The 19,324-nt window shown below is 41.8% G+C and overlaps 2 pseudogenes across 2 annotated transcripts; both read right to left on the bottom strand.

The window, feature by feature from the left end:
• Positions 1 to 9,127: 9,127 nt before the first annotated feature.
• LOC308252629 (protein SPT2 homolog) lies at positions 9,128 to 10,562 on the bottom strand (annotated as a pseudogene). Its single transcript has 2 exons — positions 10,543 to 10,562; positions 9,128 to 9,657 (listed from the first exon to the last, which is right to left on the bottom strand). The product of its transcript is annotated as a protein SPT2 homolog (transcript).
• A 7,668-nt stretch (positions 10,563 to 18,230) lies between these two features.
• LOC308252628 (protein SPT2 homolog) lies at positions 18,231 to 18,817 on the bottom strand (annotated as a pseudogene). Its single transcript has one exon. The product of its transcript is annotated as a protein SPT2 homolog (transcript).
• Positions 18,818 to 19,324: the final 507 nt, after the last annotated feature.

The raw sequence follows: 19,324 nt of genomic DNA, 5'->3' as shown, positions 1-19,324 counted from the left end.
TACAAAGCCATTGTTCTCAAAACTGCCTGGTACTGGCACAAGAACAGACATATTGACCAATGGAACGTAACAGAGAACCCATAAATCAACCCAAGCAATTATGCTCAATTTATATTTGACAAAGGAGGCAATAGCATACAATTTAGTGCACAAGTAGACCCAGGGCCTGCAGCTTCCAAAGGGCCTAGGTTGGATTCCTCTCCAAGGCCAGGGCGGCCTCCATGGAGCTCTGAGTTTTGCCCACTCATCTTGGGGGAGCCTTCAGCACATCCTGGAAGAGATGTGGCCACCGGGCTGGTTTTGCAACTTTAAGAGCCACTCAGCACCCTCACGCTTCTTCTCTGCCAACTTGAGGAAGAAGTGAGAGCCACTTCATCATGGTGGAAATACTAGTAGAAGCCCAGAGAGAGAAGAAAAGCTGTGTGAGGACATAGTGAAGAAGCGGACATCTATATACCAGGAAAAGAGTCCTTATGGAAATTCAACCCTGAAGTGACACCTTGATATTGGCCTTCTAGTCTTCAGAACTGAGGAGCAGCAGCCCCGCGAGCAGTGTGCCCCATCCGAGGAGCAGCAGCCTTGCACAGCCCACCCTCATCTGAGGAGCAGCAGCCTCACAAGCAGCCTGCCCCCATCCAAGGATCTGCAGCTGTACACCACCTGCCCCTGTCCCAGGAGCAGCAGCCTATCCTCATTTGATGAGCAGCAGCCTTGCACAGTCCGCTCCCATGCGAGGAGCAGCAGCTGCATGAGCTGCCCAGCCCACCCCCACCAGCCAGAGGAGCCACCACTGCTGCAAGCAGCGGCACGAGCAGCACCCACTAGAAGAGCTTTTGCCAACTGAGGAGCAGCCACTGCCATGACTGCCTGAGGAGCAGCCACAACCCAAGGAGCCACTGCTGCCTGAGGCGCAGCCCCCGCATGACTCGACACCTAGGTCCTTCAGTGAGAGCAAAAATGGGGAGACAAAGAAACCCCCAAAGGAAAGAAAAGAAGGAATTGCCAGAAACTGAGCTAAGTGAAACATAAGTATGCAATATGTCAGAAAAAGCATTCAAAATAAGTGTTATACAGTTCATAAACCAAACAGATGAAAAAAATCAACAACTTATGTAAAAACCAAGAAGAAATAAAGAGTGATGTAGCTTCAATAAAAAACACTATGGAAAAGTTTCAACAGTAGACTAGGACAGTGGTCGGCAAACTCATTAGTCAACAGAGCCAAATATCAACAGTACAAAGATTGAAATTTCTTTCTTTTGAGAGCCAAAATTTTTAAACTTAAACTTCTTCTAACGCCACTTCTTCAAAATAGACTCGCCCAGGCCGTGGTATTTTGTGGAAAAGCCCCACTCAAGGGGCCAAAGAGCCGCATGTGGTTCGCGAGCGGCAGTTTGCCGACCACTGGACTAGGAGAAGTGGAAGACCGAATTAATGAATTAGAAGACAGGGAAGCAAAATGCACCCAAACTGAACTGCAATTGGGGAAAAAAATTAAAAGACAGTAGGAGAGCCTAAGGAAACTTTTCGACAACATGAAATGAAGCAACATACAAATAATAGGGGTGCCACAACAACAGGAAGAGGAACAAGGGTTAGAAAACATATTTGAAGAAATAACGTCAGAAAACTTCCCTAATGTGTGGAAGAAAAAAGTCACACAAGCACAGAGAGTCCCAAACAAGATGAACCCAAAAAGACCCACACCAAGACACGTCATAATTACAATGGCAATTGTTAACGACAGAGAGAGAATATTTTTTTAATTTCTTTATTGATTAAGGTGTTACATATGTGTCCTTATTCCCCCATTACCCCCAACCCCCCCACCCCCCGATTCATCCCCTTACCCTCCTGTTGTCTGTGTCCATTGATTAGGCTTATATGCATGCATATAAGTCCTTTGGTTAATCTCTCCCCCTTACCCCCACCGTCCCCTACTTTCCCCGAAGTTTGACGTTCTGATCGATGTTTCTCTGTCTCTGGATCTGTTTTTGTTCATCAGTTTATGTTGTTCATTATATTCCATGAATGAGTGAGATCATGTGATATTTATCTTTCTCTGCCTGGCTTATTTCACTTAGTATAATGCTCTTCAGCTCCATCCATGTTGTTGCAAATGGTAAGAACTCCTTTTTTACTGCAGGTAGTATTTCATTGTGTAGATGTACCACGGTTTTTTAATCCACTCATCGGCTGATGGGCACTTAGGCTCTTTCCAAATCTTAGCTATGGTGAATTGTGCTGCTATGAACATAGGGGTGCATATATCCTTTCTGATTAGTGTTTCTAGTTTACAAAGAGAGAATCTTAAAGGCTGCAAGAGAGAGACAGAAAGTAATGTACAAGGGATCTCCCATTAGATTATAAAATGATTTCTCAACAGAAATACATCAGGACAGAAAGGAATGGAAGGAAGTTTACAAAATGACACAAAGCAAGGGACTGAATATAAGAATATTACATTCAGCAAGGCTATCATTCAAAATTGAAGGGGGAATAAGGAGCTTCACAGACAAAAAAAAAAAGGCTAAGGGAGTTTATCACCACCAAGACAGCAATGCAATAAATGCTAAAGGGAATGCTATAAAAATAAGAAATAAAAAGGGAAGGAGGAGCACAGGCACAAAAAATAAAAATGGCTACAAACAACTACCTATCAATAATAACTTTAAACATAAACAGAATAAATTATCCAATCAAAAGATATTGAGTGGCTGAATGGATAAGAAAACATGACCCATACATTTTCTGTCTCCAAGAGACCCACCTTAGAACAAGGGACTCACACAGACTGAAAGTGAAAGGATGGGAAAATATCTTCCAGGCAAATGGAAATGAAAAAACAAACAAACAAAAAAAAACACAGCTGGGGTAGCAATACTTATATATCACAAAATATACCTCAAAGTAAATGCCATAACAAGTGATAAAGAAGGCCGCTTCATAATAATAAAGGAATCGGTACTACAAGAGGATATAACCCTGATAAACATATATGCACCCAATACAGGAGCACCCAAATACATTTTAAAAAAACCTCCTCAAAGATATCAAGGAAGAGATTGACAACAATACAATCATAGTAGGGGACTCTAATACCCCATTGACATCACTGGATAAATGATCTAGACAAAAAAAAAATCAGTAAAGAAACAACAATCCTAAATGACTCGCTAGATCACATGGCCTTAATTGACATCTGCAGAACATTTCATCCCAAAGCCAGTAAATATACATTCTTCTCAAGGGCACATGGGACATATTCAAAGATAGACCACATATTGGGTCACAGGCAAAGTCTCTTCACATTCAAGAAGATTGAAATTATATCAAGCATCTTCTCAGACCACAATGGCATAATATTAGAAATAAACTACAATAAAAACAATTTAAAAATTCAAACACTTGGAAGCTGAATAGCATACTATTAAACAATGATTGGGTTACCAAAGAGATCAAAGAAGAAATTAAAAACATCCTGGAAACAAATGATAATGAAAACACAACAATCCAAAATCTATGGGACACAGTGAAAGCAGTCCTGAGAGGGAAGTTTATAGCTCTACAGGCTTACCTTAAAAACAAGAAAAAAATGATAATAAATCATCTAACTCTACAACTTAAAGAATTAGAACAACAAGAAAAGCCCAGAGTGAGCAGAAGGGAGATAATAAAGATCAGAGCAGAAATACATGGCATAGAGACGCAAAAACAATAGAAAAGATCAATGAAACCAAGAGCTCTTTCTTTGAAAGTATACACTAAATGGATGAACCTCCAGCCAGGCTCATCAAGAAGCAAAGAGAGAGGACCCAAATAAACAAAATCAGAAATGAAAGAGGTGAAATAACAACAGACCCCACGGAAATACAAAGTATCCTATATAATAAAGAGCTAATATGCAAATGGTCATCATGCGGTCATGCCATCACGCCATCACAGCGGGGCCGGGGGACTTGAGGCCAGGCCGGGGGACCTGAGGCCATGCCCCCTGCCCCAGTGCTGAGGCTAGGGGACTGGAGGCCAGGTCAGGGGACCAGAGGCTGCGCCGGGGGACCTGAGGCCATACCCCCCACCCAGCGGGGCTTGATGGGGCACCTCAGGCTGTGCCCCCTGCCTGGTGCCGGGCCAGGGGACCTGAGGCTGAAACTCCAGCCAATGTGGGGTTTGAGGCGGGTGGGGTCAGTGGGTCTGGGTCTCGAGTGATTTCAAGGCACACATGGGTGGGTGGGGACTTGACTCTGGGGCTTGTGGCGGGCCCCAGATACTGACAGGAGGAAGATTTGAGATTTCCATATGCATTTTACTAATTTTCTTTCATCTCTGATACTTCTATTAGAGAGAAAGGTCAAATAGCAATATTAAAATATTTCCTCTACTTAATTCCCATTTAATGTGCATGAATTTCATGCACAGGGCCACTAGTTGTAAAAAAAAAAAAAATACTATGAACAACTCTATTCCAACAAACTGGACAACCTAGAGGAAATGGACATATTCCTAGAAAAATACAACCTTCCAAAACTCAGTCAGGAAGAATCCAAAAATCTCAATAGGCTGATAACTATGGAGGAAATCGAAGCAGTCATCAAAAAGCTTCCAGCAAACAAAAGCCCAGGTCCAGGTGGCTTCACAGGGGAGTTTTACCAAACATTCAAAGAAGAACTAAAACCTATCCTCCTCAGACTATTCCAAAAAATTAAAGAGGAAGCAACACTTCCAAGCTCATTCTATGAAGCCAACATTACCCTAATACCAAAACCAGATAAAGACACCACAAAGAAAGAGAATTATAGGCCAATATCCCTCATGAACATAGATGCCAAAATCCTCTACAAAATTGTAACTAATCAGATCCAGCATTACATCAGAAAAATGCATACATCATGACCAAGTAGGACTTATCCCAGGGATGTAAGGATGGTACAATACCGACAAATCAATAAACATAATACATCACACAAACAAATTGAGAGGTAAAAGTCACATCGTCATATCAATTGATGCAGAAAAAGCGCTTGACAAAATCTAACAGTCTTTCTTGATAAAAACCCTCAGCAAAGTGGGAATAGAGGGATCATAATCAACATAATAAAAGCCTTCCTTATACAACAAACCTCAGCCAACAGCATACTCAATGGGCAAAAACTGAAACCATTTCCCCTAAGAACAGGAACAAGACAGGGATGCGCACTGTCACCACTCCTGTTCCACATAGTACCAGAAGTGCTAGTCATAGCAATTAGACAAGAAGAAGAAATAAACAATATCCAAATTGGAAAAGAATACATAAATCTGTCATTATTCACAGGTGACATGATGCTGTACGTAAAAAAAAAACAACCAAAAACTCCATAAAAAATTATTAGACTTAATATATGAATTTGGCAATGTAGCAGGATACAAAATTAATGCCAAGAAATCTATGGAATTTTTATACAGCAATTGTGAACTTACAGAAAGAGAGGTTTAAAAAGTCCCATTTACCATTGCACCAAAAACATTAAGATACCTAGGAACAAACTTAACTGAGGAGGTAAAAGACCTGTACTCAGAAAACTACAGGACACTGAAAAAAGCGATAGAGGAAGACATAAACAGATGGAAGAACATACCATAGAATCAACATCATTAAAATGTCCATACTACCCAAAGCAATCTATAGATTCAATGCACTCCGCATTAAAATACTAATAGCGTATTTCACAGTCCTAAAACAAACTCTCCGAAAATTCATCTGGGATTAAAAAAAAAAAAAAAAGACTCCAAATAGCTGCAGCAATCCTGAGAAAGAAGAACAAAGTAGGAGGGATCTTAATACCAGATATCAAGCTGTATTACAAACTCACTGCTCTCAAAACTCCCTGGGACTGGCACAAGAAGAGACATATAGATCAATGGAACAGAACAGAGAACCCAGAAATCGACCCAAGCCATTATGTTCAATTAATATTTGACAGAGGAGGCAAGAGCATACAATGGAGTCAAAACAGTCTCTTCAATAAATGGTGTTGGGGAAATTGGACAAGATAAATGCAATAAAATGAAACTAGACCACCAACTTACATCATACACAAAAATAAACTCAAAATGGATAAAGGACTTAAATGTAAGATAGGAAACCATAAAAATCTTAGAGGAATCCACAGGCAGCAAAATCTCAGACATATGCCAAAGCAATATCTTCACCGTTATAGCTCCTAGGGCAATGGAAACTAAAGAGAAAATAAACAAATGGGACTACATCAAAGTAAAAAGCTTTTGCACAGAAAAAAAAATCAACAAAACAACAAGAAAGCCCACTGCATGGAAGAACATATTTGCCAATGTTATCACCAATAAGAGTTTAATCTCCAACATTTACAGGGAACTCATACAAATTAACAAAAGGAAGACAAACAACCCAATCAAAAAATGGGCAACAGATCTAAATAGATATTTTTCATAAGAAGACAGAAGGAAGACCAAGAGACACAAGAAAACATGCTCAAAGTCACTAATTATCCGAGAGATGCAAATCAAAACGACAATGCGACACCATCTCACACCTGTCAGAATGGCTATCATCAACAAATCAACAAATGACAAGTGTTGGCAAGGATGCGGAGAAAAAGGAACCCTCATGCACTGCTGGTGATTATGCAGACTGGTGCAGCCACTGTGGAGCACAGTATGGAGTTTCCTCAAAAAACTAAAAATGGAACTGCCATTTGACCCAGTGATCCCACTTCTAGGACTATATTCCAAGAAACTAGAAACACCAGTCAGAAAGAATATATGCACCCCTACGTTCATAGCAGAACAATTTACAATAGCTAAGATTTAGAAACAGCCTAAGTGCCCATCAGCAGAGAAGTGGATTAAAAAACCATGGTATGTCTACACAATGGAATACTACACTGCTGTAAAAAGGAAGGATCTCCTACCATTCGCAACAGCATGGATGGTCCTGGAGAGAAAGATAAATATCACATGATCTCACTCATTTGTGAAATATAATAAACAACATAAACTGATGAACAAAAATAGATCCAGAGACTATCCAACCTCAGAGGGAAGGCAGGGAGGGTGAGAGGGTGAGGTAAGAGATCAACCAAAGGACTTGTATGTATGCATATAAGCATAACCAATGGACACAGACAATAGGGAGTGAGGGCATGTGCTGGGGGGTGGGAGCAGCCAGGGAGAGGCCAATTGGGGAAATGGAGACATATGTAATACTTTAAACAATAAAAAAAATGTAAAAAATTAAAAGAAACTCCTGGTAAAGTTCTCTTCTTACACCAGTTTTTTTCCAACTAAATCTTTTAGAAAGGAATGTTATTTCTTAACAATGAGCTTAAAATCAGTACGTCCAATGCAAAATTTTGGTATTCTTTGAAACGTTATTTATTTATTTATTTTCTCTTGATACACATGAATTTAGCTTTTTTTTTTTTTTGCCATTAATTGCTAAGGAATTTTAAGATAAAAATACGAAGTCATTAAGATCAAGAGACACAAAGGCACTTTGGATTCCAAAATATCTTTATAATGGGGGAGTAAGGGGAGCCTCACGTGTCACTTGCTTATTTTTTAAACTATTACTCTTTCAATTCTAATCTTTGAATAAAATATTTTTTCTACAATATAAAATGACTTTTTAGATCAAAACCAGCACAGTAACATTGTCAGTTTTACAATAAATCTGAAAGGAAAATTTGGAAAAGAATATTCTTACACCATATAGCATAACTTGTTTTTTAACTTGAAATTTTTTTGTTAATTGCCCAATCACCTAAATCAGTGAATAAGAATGCTCAGCATCCAATCCATGAATATAGAATACAATATAATTTATTCTACTTTTTACTTCAAAGTCACAGAGATGACATCCATATAATTATAAAGCCTACTCTACATTTTCAAGTTCTCAATCCAAATATATAGATTAGAACAGGTCACTTTATTGCTGACAACATTCATGGAAGGGTCAGACTCCTCATAAAAAGACAAAATAAGTTTGATTGGGAGCTGGCCATTGCCCTACTCACCCATCAGCAGAATTATGGAAGTCAAGAGGCAATATTTTTTCCTTTTTAAAATAGCAAAGGAACAAAAGAAGATTGGCTGGCTGTTGAGTGGGCCCCACATTAGAGTGCATAGCTCATCAGGATCGAGGCTGGCATCTGTGAGCAGTTAACTTCCTAAGAGCACTCACTGGGCATTATGTCATCTGCACTACAGCTCTCACCCTGGAAATTATTTGAAAATACTTTATGCTCAAAATATACACTGAGTGGCCAGATTATTATGATCTCTGAATACATAATAATCTGGCCACTCAGTGTATATCCTACATAATAAAAAGCTAATATGCAAATTGTCCCCCCAACCAGCAGGCAGGCCGGCCAACCGCCCATGTCCCCTCCCCCTGGCCAGGCTGGCTGGAGATTATTATGCATTCAGAGATCATAATAATCTGGCCACTCAATGTATAGTATCCATTCCTTGTCCTTGAGGATCCAAGTATCTATACTAATAAAAGCCTAAGTGGCCCTCGCACGTGACGTTGCCACAAGATGGCTGCCACAAGATGGCAACCACAAGATGGCCAAGTGCACAGAGGAGGCGGGGCGCAGCAGCCACTTCGTGTGGTGAGGACTCGGGGTCGAGCATCTCCTCCGCCTCACGCAGAGGAGGTTGGTCCCGGCGGAGAAGGCAGGTTGCGGCAGGGGAGGGCAGTTGGGGGCGATCAGGCCAGCAGGGGAGCAGTTAGGTGTCAATCAGGCCAGCAGGGGAGTGGTTAGGGGGTGATCAGGCTGGTAGGCAGAAGCGGTTAGGGGCAATCAGGCAGGCAGGCAGGCAGGCAGGCAGGCAAGTGGTTATGAGCCAGCAGTCCTGGATTGTGAGAGGTATGTCCAACTGCCAGCATAGGCCCGATCCCGCACATCCCCCAAGGGGTCCCAGATTGGAGAGAGTGCAGGCCGGGCTGTGGGACACCCTCCCCCAACCCCTGTGCATGAATTTTGTGCACTGGGCCACTAGTAAATCTAAAATTATAATGGGCTTCTTCAGTCCAAAGGCAGGACTTCTTTGCAGTAGAGTGTCTCCAGTGTTTCACAAAAATAAATAAAAGCAGCAGCTAACGTCTTTTCAGCTTCTTGACCTCTCCGCATTTCGTTGCTTCTTCCTCCGATCTTATTTCCTCTAAGTCCTCTTGCATACCTGGTCTTAAACTCTTTGCTTCTTCATCTTTATATTTTTTTTGGTCATAGCCAAAGAATGTGCTTAGGTATTTCTTCCTGAGATTCTCCTTCATCTTTGATAAAATCTTCCATTTTGGAGTCATAGTTCTCATCTTCCTCCTCTACATATTCTCACTGTCTTTTGTAACCACCAGGGAAGGGAAACCCTTGAGAATGTTGGGCAGATCTCTAGCCAGCTAAAGAAGGCTTCATTCCATTCATCTGTCCATTGGTGTGCTGGGTAATGATATTCTTAGAAGATATTGTTTCTGAGACAAAAGTGCATTTGGGCTTATGGGGGGATCTAAGCTACTAACTATTCACCCAGGTCCCAAGCTGCTCACTGGTCTTCTAGGGCCTGAACTGCTGACAGTCTGTCCAGCTAAAACTGCCACTTACTGATCGCCCAGAGCCACTGACTAACTGCCTGGGGGGGGGGGGGGGGGGCGGGCACTGAGCCACTCATTGGTCGTCAGTTATGTGGATTGTGCACAGGCCACCCAGAGTCACCAGAACTGACCACTGACTTCCTAGAACCACCTGGGCCACTGATGGGTCATCCAGAGCCACCTATACTGCTGACTGTCCTTCCAGGAGGATTTAAGTCACTGGCTGGCCTCTTGGTCCCACTGATTGATCGAGCGCTCAGGCACTGAGCTGGAGCTGCCATTCTGGTGCCTGGGCATGGAGCCAGAACTAACCATAGGCCGAAGACTCCCTGTGATGGGCTTCCCAGGAACTGGGCTGGAGCTGCTGCCTGACTGCCTGACACCTGGACTCTTAGCCTTATGTGGGGAGACCACAGGTCCAGGTCTGGAATGGCTAGGATGGAGAGGAGATTTTTTTGGCTGTGTGCTCAGTAACAGATTTCTGAATCCCTTTAGCAGAAGTCTTTGGAACACTTGGTGAAAAGGTGCTCAAGTGGGTCTTTCCAGCCCCATTGTAAACAGGCCTGTCATGGTCCTTCCGAAGCGAGGCTTGGGAGCATTTGCTAGATCCTACTTTGGTTCTCTCTCCTGGCATGGATTTGGATGAAAACAAACCTAAATGTTTCTTATTATCTGTGCTGGGTCTGGATTTCTTCTCAGCATGAGGAAGGGGAGTACCTTTGGGAGAAGGATGCTTGTCCCTGGAAACTCTGCAAGTTTTTGTGCCCATACTTTCTGTATGAGAAGGCACCATTTTGGTCAGAGGTAGTCCTGCATCTGCTTCAGGCTTCTTTTTCATATGTCTTCATTCAAGAAGTTTTCACTCCCTAAGTTCTTCTGCAATCATAGGTCACTTTTCTGTGTTTTTTTTTTTTTTTCACTACCTTGATTTCCACTGGTTCATACTGTTGGAAGCTAGCTATTGTCTCTCCTATCAGAAAAGTGTAAACAAGGAATGCAGAAGGATCATGAACCTTGAGCTCTGGCAAGGGCTAAAGCTATGCACTGATTGTTTAGTCGAGACAATGGTGGCTCGAGCAATTTCCTGACCAAATAGTCTCAAAGTAAATCTTTACTAATATTTACTGACCTTTAAGATAGTCTTTCTGTTACCAGAATTGCCTGCCTGACTAAGGGCAATATGTGTATCTAAAATTGAATGAAAGCCTGGCAAGGCCTGGGCACCAGTGCAGTCCTTGCCCTTGCATTGGACTCTCCGCCTGGCCCCCCATTGTTTCCACATTATTATTTCTTGTCTTGTCTCATCATTTGACCACGGCCCTTCTCCAGATCCCAAACCCTGAGCGACGTGGGACGTGGACTCTCACATCTGGCACCTCGAATGATGGATGTCTGGAGAAGAAGATTTGCCTGGAGCAGAAAAACAAAGTTTCACCAGCAAGGTGGGGAAAAAGAATTCACCGGATAGGTGGGGAAATTCGCCGCATGCAAAGCCCACAGCCAGCTGCAGAAGTCGAGATCTGTAAGTAGGGTGGGAACGTCTTTTTTTAGCCAGGCTAATGGGGCAGAATTTGTCAAAAGGGGAGAAGCTTTATTGTAGACTTTTGGTTTGCATGCTTAAGGATAAAGGAATTAAAGTGTCAGAAGGTATTCTCTTACAGTTTTTGCATGTTATTATAGAACATAATCCCTGGTTTCCTGAAGCAGGTACATTAGATGTTGAATGTTGGGAAAGAGTTAGTCATAACTTGAAAAAACCTCAGCAGCAGGGGAAAAATTTGCCTCCAAATTGTTTCTCCTTGTGGAACATGGTATTGCATTTGCTAGAGCCTTTTAGAGAAACAAAAGAGGATAAACCCCCTCCCCTTGCACCTTCTGCTCCTAAAGAGGAGCAAAAAGAAAAATTGGAGGAATGGCCTTCATGGCCCCCTCCACCTCCATGTCCCAATCCTGAAACATTTAATTCACCATTAATAGAATCACCTATGCAAAGAGCTATCTAAGAAGGATTAAAGCACATGACGGTGGAGGACCAACTTGCTTTTCCTATTATACAAGTAGCTGACCCACAGCTCCTGAATCATATAATAAGACATCATGAAAAATTTGACTTTAAAATGATAAAGTCCTTGCATGTAAGCATAGTCCAGAATGGTCCTATAGCTCTTTTACCGGAGAAATTATGACTAATATTTCTGAAGCATTCTTAGCTCCTTATGATTGGTATTCTCTGACTCACGCAACTCTGGATGGAGGAGATTATTTACTATGGAAGGGAGAATTTTTGGAGAAATGTCAGGAGCAAGCCCATGCAAACTGCGGGCTGAATGCTCAAATAACTTATGAAATGCTGACAGGACTGGGACAATATAATGGCATGCAAAATCAGCTAAATTATGTGCAACAGGCATATGAGCAAATTAGACTTTGTGGAAGAAGAGCTTGGTGGGCTTTACCATCAAAAGGGGACCCTGAGGGAGCTTTTAGTAAATGTATGCAGGGGCCTATAGAGTCATTTTCTGACTTTGTGGCTTGCCTCACTCAAGCAGTGAGATGCCAGATTCAACATGAAACAGCAGGAGACATTTTAATTCAGCATTAGCTTATGAAAATGCCAGTGCTGATTGTAAGAAATGCCTGACGCCTCTGAGAAAAAATAGTACCATTACAGAAATGATTCGAGCATGTCAGAATGTGGGGTCAGGCACTTTTGAAGCAAACTTACTCGCTGCCGCTGTAACAGTGAGGAATAAAAGGTGTTATAATTGTGGAAGAACAGGACATTTTAAAAAGAATGTAAGCAACCAAGAAGGACACAAGGTGGTGATCTAGGGAAAGGCGTGAGCATTCTGCTTCCCAATTCAATCAACACAGATTAAACCTCTCTGTGTCCTAGAAGTCAGAAGGGAAACCATTGGGTTGGTTAATGTAGATCGAAATTTCATAAAAATGGGCAGCCATTAGATCAAGACATAGGGAATGGCCAACCACAGGGAAACGGCCCCCCATCCCTGTCATCAATAGGGGAAATTTGCCCTGCAAGGCCCACAGTGGACTCCTTCAGCTGAGCCATTCCAGGGAGCCCAGGCCTAGTTCTTAACAGTACTATAGCAGTCACTTTGACCCCCGATATGGCTCAGCAAGCTGTTCCTACAGGAATCTGGGGACCTGTGCCACCAAGAACTTTAGGATTAATCTTAGAGAGAAGTGGAAAAACTCTGAAAGGACTAACTGTTCTGCCTGGAGTCATAGATTCAGACTATGAGGGAGAAATTAAGGTAATATTAGAATGTAATCATATTATGCAAATTACTTCAGGACAAAGAATTGCTCAGATACTACTTCTACCTTTTATTCAGCAAGGCGAAGCTATAAATAGGAAAAGAGAAACACAAGGATTTGGAAGCTCAGATATCTATTGGATACATGAAATTAGCAAAACCCATCCTATGATTAATTTAAGAATAGAGAGAAAACGATTTAAAGGTTTAGTAGACACTGGAGCGGATGTCAGCATTATCAGCAAAGAATTCTGGCCTCTAAGTTGGTCTATGGTAGAAGCTATAAGCTCTATCATGAGGGTCAGAGTTCCCGATAATACACAACGCAGTGCTGCAGTGTTAAGGTGGCAAGATGAAGGACAGGCAGGATGGTTTCAGCCTTACATAGTCTCTGGGATTGCAGTCAACTTATGGGGCCGGGATGTTTTAGAAGGTTTACAAGCTTTTATTATTACCGGCAAAGGACAGCAGTTAATAAATCAGATGGGATATCAGACTGGTCAAAGCTTAGGAAAAAATAATCAGGGAATTAAAGAGCCCATCCAAGCCAAAGAAAACCCAGGAAGACGAGGATTAGGATATCAACCTTTTGAGGAGTGGCCACTGCTCAATCTCCTCACCCTCATGCAGATCCTATACAATGGAAAGATGATAGACCTATATGGGTGGATCAGTGGCCATTAACCAAGGAGAAATTAGGTCATATTCATGAATTAATACAGGAACAAATAGAGGCTGGCCACATAGAGCCTTCCAATAGTCCTTGGAATACACCTATATTTACTATACCTAAGAAGGCGGCAGGAAAATGGCAATTGTTACATGATCTTAGAGCGGTTAACACTACTATGCATACCATGGAACCTTTACAGCCTGGACTCCCAGCGCCTTTGCAAATCCCTCTAGATTGGTCTCTTATAGTAGTAGATCTTAAGGATTGTTTCTTCACCATTCCCTTGGCACCTCAAGATAAACAGAGATTTGCATTTTCAGTGCCAGCTATTAATAATATAGAACCCATGAAAAGATATCAATGGAAAGTTTTGCCTCAAGGAATGGGCAATGGCCCCACCTAGTGTCAAAAATATGTAGCTCGAGCTGTTCAGCCTTTAAGGCACAAATATTCCCGATGTTACATTATTCATTACATGGATGACTTGCTCTTAGCAAGTCCATGGGAAGAGCAGACTTTGGCAATGTAAAAGTTGCTCCAGAAAAGGTACAGAAAGAAATGCCTTTCAAATATCTGGGAACCATAATTGAAAACCAATGTATAAGGCCTCAAAAGGTGGAAATAAGATTGCCTTAAAACTTTAAATGACTTCCAAAAATTATTAATCGTAATGTAAATATCTGGCCACAGGTTGAGAACTGCTGCTGTAGAGCCTAAGACCATCGGAAAACACAGATATTTACATTATGATTCATTAACAGTAGCAAAATTACAGTTATGAAGTAGCAACGAAAATAATTTTATGGTTGGGGGTCACCACAACATGAGGAACTGTATTAAAGGGTCACGGCATTAGGAAGGTTGAGAACCACTGACAAGGGCATCAATCCTCTAAAACTGCGGTTACATATATAGAACTTATGGTTCAGTTGATATCTCAACTTAGGAAGCGCTGCAGGCAGCTTAGAGAAGAACCCCAATGCATTTACCTTCCCCTCACTGGGAAGCAATTAGAAATATTATTTCAAACTGATTTGAATTGGCAAATTGGACTAAGTGGATATTCAGGGGAACTTAGTTATCACCTATTAAAAGACAAATTACTACAGTTTTTATATTATACGCCCTTATTATACCAAAAAAATACTAGGCAGGAACCTATTCCTGGAGCATTAACTGTTTTTACTGATGGATCATCGAATGGTAAAGCTGCCTATCATACAATGAATTCAGACCGACTCAGACTCATCAGTCATACTTCTGTACAAAGAATTGAATTAGAGGCTATTAAGGCTACATTGCAGGATTTCCAAGAGCTTCTTAATATTATCTCTGGCTCTTCTTATGCTGTCGGCCTAGTGAATAGAATTGAAACTGCTCTGTTAAAATAGCTCAGTGACCAAAGTTTATTTTTTACTATTTAAACAAGTTCAGCAGATTGTACAACAGAGACAATATCCTTTTTATATCACTCACATCAGAGCTCACAGTGTATTACCTGGCCGGCTAACAAAAGGAAATGCACATGCTGATCAATTGGTTGCTTTATTAAAACAGGCCTCAGAATCTCATCAGCTTTTACATCAGCCTGCCAAAATGTTGTCCAAACAATTCTGGATCACTCAACAGCAGGCAAAACAGATTATCAGAGAATGTCCCACTTGCATGTTACATCTGCCTCAAGGGCCTAATACAGGAATTAACCCTCGAGGATTGATAAGGGAACATATCTGACAAATGGATGTAACACATTCATTATACTCCTTTTGGACACCTTGGGGCATTGCATGTCTCTGTATATACCTTTTCAAAGGGCCTACTATGGGCTACTGCATCTACAGGGGAAATGGCCAAACAGGTTATTAATCATTGCCTAGCTGCTTTTGCCATCATGGCAATTCCAAAAATTATTAAAACTGACAATGGACCTGCTTACACAAGCTGTCATTTCCAGCAATTTTGTAAAAAGTGAAAAATTCAGCACATTACAGGAATACCATATAATTCGCAGGGACAGGCAATTATAGAACACCAGCATCATAGGCTAAAATTCCAACTTGAAAAACAGAAAAGGGGGAATATGGAGAAATCGCCTGTAGGTAGACTACACTAAGCCTTAAATACTTTAAATTTTTTCACTTGTGATGCCGATGGCAAGACACCCATGGAAATAAACTGGTGTCAGAATAAGCCAAAGGAAAATGGTCTGGTTAAATGGAAAGATCCCGAGTCTGGTTTATGGAAGGGCCCCAATCCCCTGTTAACATTTGGTCAAGGGTACGCTTGTATATTTCCAGAAAATTTCTCGAAGCCCATGTGGATTCCCACAAGAAATATTACATGGATCCGAGGGAGGAACTGGCCAGGTTAATGAGGACCTTGCACCTGGAGCCACGCCTTACAGCTGCAGACAATTGACTGCCCCAGCCCAGATAGCAGCAGCCCCAAGCAACCCACTGAAGATAAGGAGTGGGAAGAGGATGAGACAAATAGCCCAGAGGTCACCTGGGGGATGGTGAAGAAGATGGTCCAGAAAGCTGAGTGTATTTGTGAGGAGACCAGAACCCCAAGAACGCCTGAGAATGTCTTTCTTGCCCTGCTAGCAGTCATCAGCTGTGCGGTAATGCTACCGGGGCAAATGGGGAAGTATTTTGGACTTATGTTCCTGACCCTCCATGGGTAAGACCCCTTATGTGGGCTGATCCCCTGCCTAATGTAGTCACCAATAACACCAAACACTTTGGTCACCCAGGAGGACCACGGGTGGGGCAAGGAAGTATATGGGCAAAGTATAATTACATGGGTGTCGCCTTCCCTTTTGTATGACACAGAACCAAACCACAGCTCCTCTGTGTGTAAAATTAAAAAGAGGCTTCTGGCTAACATGGACACCAAAGGAGGGGGAAGCAAAAGCCCAAATACATCTACTATCACTACTTGCTCTGGGGAGAGGTGCAGAAAATGTAACTTTACTAAGACACCCCCCCCCCCACTAAGCCGTTATGTAAAAAGTCTTATGAATGGCACCCCACCAAGGAAGAAATTAATTGGCAAGACTGTTATAGTGACCACCCCACCAGCAGCAAACTTAATAATAGTCTTTCCTTTGTGGATTGGAGCCCCTACGGGTTTGCATATAGTAACAATCGCACCCTAAAATGGATGGAGAACGCATCCTATCTATATGTTGAAGCTAATCACTCCATTTCATGGCATGGAGGAGGATTTGTTGGATCTCAATTTCAACATGACAACTGGCCTCTACAAAATACGCAATGGAAATTAGCTGCTGCACTTGCACCTATTAAATAGTATAGTTTTAACTATAGCTCAGATAATTCCATTCGTACCTTATGGGGAACTCCCAATAAGACAGTATTTGCCACCGCCTGTGTATTTGATCCGTTTGTACTCCTCTCAGGCCCCATCCAGATGCACCTTAATATTACAAGCCATGTGTATGAGGTGTCATGCACAGACTGCACACTATCCCATTGTATTAATTTTACATTCCAAAAGGATTCCCTCATGATTTTAAAACAACCGGCTTTCGCTTAGTTTCCTACTAACCTAACCGAGCCTTGGGAATCTCATCAAACCTACTAACTGTTACATGATCTGGTAAAAATCTTAAAAAGACAAAAAAGATTTCCTGGAATGTTAATTGCAGAACTCTTTGCCCTCGTAATGTTACTTACTTCTGTGGGCATTGCTGCTTCATCCATGGTACAAACTGTTCAAACTTCTCAGTTTGTACAACCATTTAAGAAAAATGTAACTAAGAGACCTGTCTATACAAAAAAGAATTGATAGCCAGTTTGAGATAGAATATCAGCATTAAAGTTTACAGTCTTGTGGATGGGTGATAAAATCCACAGCTTAGAGCAAAGAATATCTTTGTAGTGTCATTATAATTTTTCCCGAGATTTGTGTTACACCCCACCCCACCCCCGTTCCCTATTGGGAATCAATAAAAAATCACTTTCTTGGTGCTTGGGGTAAAGGTAACACAACCCTTGATATTTTAGAATTACAACAGCATATTGTACAATTATCCCAGGCAAACTTACAAACGAATACCTTAGATGCCTGGCAGCAATTTAAAAAAGACATGAAAGAATTTAATCTCTTCCACTGGATCTCCTTACATTTGCCTCTCAGCATAACCACTATTGCTTGTCTCACTTTTATTCTTATGTTTATTTCTAATCTGCAGATGTGGAATGAAGAGTCTTAAAAGGACTTGAACCCTTCAGGTGGCATTCACTTTTCAACATTTATTAAGAAAAAGAGAAGGGGGAGATGTTGAAAGCTACCCATTGCCTTCCCTATCAGAAAAGTGTAAACAAGGAACGCAGAAGGCTTGTGAACCTTGAGCTCTGGCAAGGGCCAAAGCTATGCACTGATTGTTGAGTCGAGACAATGGTGGCCCAAGCAATTTCCTGACCAAATAGTCTCAAAGTAAATCTTTACTAATATTTACTGACCTTTAAGATAGTCTTTCTGTTACCAGAATTGCCTGCCTAAGGGCAATATGTGTATCTAAAATTGAATAAAAGGCTAGCAGGGCCTGGGCACCAGTGAAGTCCTTGCCCTTGCATTGGACTCTCTGCCTGGCCCCCATTATTTCCACATTATTATTTCTTGTCTTGTCTCATCATTTGCCCACAGCCCTTCTCCAGATCCCAAACCCAGAACCATGCGGGACATGGACTCTCACATCATACTGCTTTTTCTCAGCCAGCCTGAGTAGGTCAGTGAAGCTCATGATGGTGGGGCACTTTAAGGGGGACCTTTAGTTTACTTTCAACTTTGGGAGGAGGTTCTTGCTCTGATGCTGCTTGATTGTATTCTAAAAATTCTTCCTCTTCTTCTATTTCATACTCTTGGTCTGTTCCCTGACTAGTGGCTTTCCATTGCCTGTCTTTTCTTTGACTTTTCCTCAACAGGAATCCCATTTAACCATGGAAATTGTCCTTTGTCCTCTTGGCCATAGCTCTTGCTTTCTTCTCATGTTTTAGCTCAATTCACTTTTTCACTACTTGTTCTTTTCTCCTTTTTTTCTCTAAGGCTTTTTGTCCGAGCACCTCCACTTTTCTTCTGAGAAAAGCTTGTATGCTGATGATTGGACACCTTAACTTTGGGGTCTTTTTTGGGAGGACCCACTGCCAAACTATACCTTTTTGGTATGCTGTTGGTTCCTTGTCCTTTAGAAGCTATCATGAGAATTTCCCTGAAATCCATGTTGACCGAACTGGATAAAATGGGCCAGCTCTCGGAGAGGAATGAAAGCACATCTTACCCAGTGGCCAGCTGCAGCCAAATGAACTGGCTGGCCGCCTCTTTCCTACCTCTACTCAGCATGACCAATTCCGGCGCTGTCCAAGGTGGTCTGCCTGCCCCCTTCCTCAAGCAGCCTATATCCTTACAAGTCCAATGCTGCGCTCCCACCTTTGAAACTTTAAATAAAAGTTTTACATCCACAAGATAAATTAGTAGATTGTTCCACATTCATTGACATAATCATTCAGTTGAGAATAAGTTACTTTAGTTTAATTGTTAAATCTCATTTCAGCCTGGCTGGTGTGACTCAGTGGATTGAGTATTCTCTCAGGCACCAAGAGGTTGCTGGTTTGATTCCTGGTCAGGGCACCTGCCAGGGTTGTGGGTTCAATCCTCAGAAGGGGGCATGCAGGAGGCTGCCAATTGAAGTGATATCTCTATCTCATCAATGTTTCAGTCTCTCTCTCC

The sequence above is a fragment of the Plecotus auritus genome, assembly GCF_963455305.1.
Source record: "Plecotus auritus genome assembly, chromosome: 7".
In the NCBI taxonomy this organism is placed as follows: Eukaryota; Metazoa; Chordata; class Mammalia; order Chiroptera; family Vespertilionidae; genus Plecotus; species Plecotus auritus.
The sequence above is the reverse complement of the archived record's forward strand: the minus strand, read 5'-3'. Positions and strand labels throughout refer to the sequence as shown.